Source organism: Gavialis gangeticus, unplaced genomic scaffold (assembly GCF_001723915.1).
Source record: "Gavialis gangeticus isolate Ggan-Ray unplaced genomic scaffold, GavGan_comp1, whole genome shotgun sequence".
Classification (NCBI taxonomy): domain Eukaryota; kingdom Metazoa; phylum Chordata; order Crocodylia; family Gavialidae; genus Gavialis; species Gavialis gangeticus.
Genome location: NW_017729004.1, coordinates 41,532,607 through 41,534,729, shown reverse-complemented (window position 1 = coordinate 41,534,729; position 2,123 = coordinate 41,532,607).

Genomic DNA, 2,123 nt, shown 5'->3' with positions numbered 1-2,123 from the left:
CACACACACACACACACACACACACACACACACCCCCATATATATAGATATAGACCATATATATATATATAGAGAGAGAGACAGAGACCATATATATATATAGATATATATATAGACCATATATATAGAGAGAGCCCATAGACCACACACACACACACACACATATAGTATCTGGGGACACTCCTCCTTATGCCAGCTGGACTGCTGAAGCAGCCCTGAGAGTCCCCTGCACCCTCTACCCACTGCAGCAGTCTGGGAGCGGGGGCTGCCGCCTGGCTGTGACCTGTTGCCACTTGTGGATGGAGACTGCACAGCCAATAGAGGCACCTGCCCCTCTGGGCCAGCTGCCAGTGGGCTGTGACTGGACAGTTGCCTTTGTGCGGCACTACTGCCATGTGTGCCCCCTGCCTGGCCATCTGGGCAGCTATCATCCAGAAGATGTTCCCCTGAAGTGACTGGCTTTGAACTGTCAAAGCATGCCCTGGTCCCAAGTGGCCAGGAGGTCAGCCACCTCCAGTTGGGTCCCAGGTGCCAGTCCTGAGCAGGCTCTTCTGCCTGGGTCCTGCCACTTGCCTCACTAGCAGGAATTCCCATGTTCCCTATTTAAAACCTCCAAAATCTCTGAAAAAAAAATCCCAAATTCAAGAGAGAGAGAGAGTAGAAATTTTGTGGCAGCCTCAACACATTGAAAACCAGAGGAGTTTACTTAAATGTGAAAATGAATTGTCAGTACAGTGGACCTTGTGCTATTTTGTTCAGTTTAATTTATTTTACATTGCATTCATATTTTTATTGTTGCATATGCCATATGAATTTTTTTATTGCCAATCCATGATTGCATTGTAAGAGTTGTCACTGGGGAGCTGGAATGCTAGTTGGGACTCTGAGATGACAGTAGCCAAAAGCTTCTATAAAATGATCAGCAAAGATATAGAGCTTTAATAGTAACTAGAACAAATGTTTAAATTTAGAACTTGGATAGTCAATACCACATTGAGATAAAGTAGCAGATGGTTCACATCTTCAGAGGTATTTTTCAGGCTGAGACCATGGGATGGCAACACTGCATTTGTTTTACATGGTACATGCTTTCAGGGGAATTTTTACAATGATAAGGGCTAAAGCTTCAGCACTGGAGCACAATCACGCTATAAGCAGTGGGTTCTGTGGGAAGTTCCACAGCTTTGGACCTGGAATTTATATAGGGCTCTACAGTGATTTATAAACAGGTAGCAGACATTTCATCTTTAGTAGCAGCTGTCACAAATGGACAGGGAAGCAGACCAAAGTGACAGCTGTTGCTGAAGGTGAAATGTCACTTATTTCTAGCCACAGGTAATGGAAAAGGCATTCTCAGATATATTTTATGTACCATTACTATATACCCTGCACATGTGAGCAGTGAGACATGATGTAATGTTTTTTGACAACTCGACTGAACTGGTAAAAAGATTCAATATTTTTCTTTTAAAAAAACTACATTTTTAATCGCTCAGGGTCAGGCACTGGAATTTCGTGGCATGAAATACCAGGCAGCTCCTCCATGCATTTCACGTAATGCAGCATGAAGTAAATGTGACTGACACAGTCAATATGACAAACTAGTGCAAACCAAAACATCAGCGGAAATAGAAGAGCAATGGGTTTGCTGAAAGCCAGAGTTTCTGGACAACAGCTATGCCTTCAAGATGTTATTCATTTATAGAATAAAAGTGTTCTCAGGTGTTAAAAATTAAGTTCTGCCTATCATTGACTATACTAATTTATGATCTTTTTACTCTTTACCTTGTCTCTCTTCTCCCTTTCCCTCCTAGTATTTTTTCGTTCTTATTAGGTATTGTCTAGGGTGGCTTTGGTATATGCAAGAGTTAACTTATTCTCTTTCCTATTAATACAAGCAAACTGATTGAATTGTGTTAACTCTTTGCTGTACACACACTGTTCTGTCTGTACCTGTTTAGCTACTTTACATATAAAGATGTGCCAGCTGCAAGTTGCACTTTGTGCCTGTAGCTCGGTGTACCCAGCATGACTTGCAGGCTCTTGACATTTTGTTGTGTTTTTTTTTTTACGGCTAGTTGAGAGATACTACCTGCAGGCCGGAAGAACTGGGGGAGCAGGCA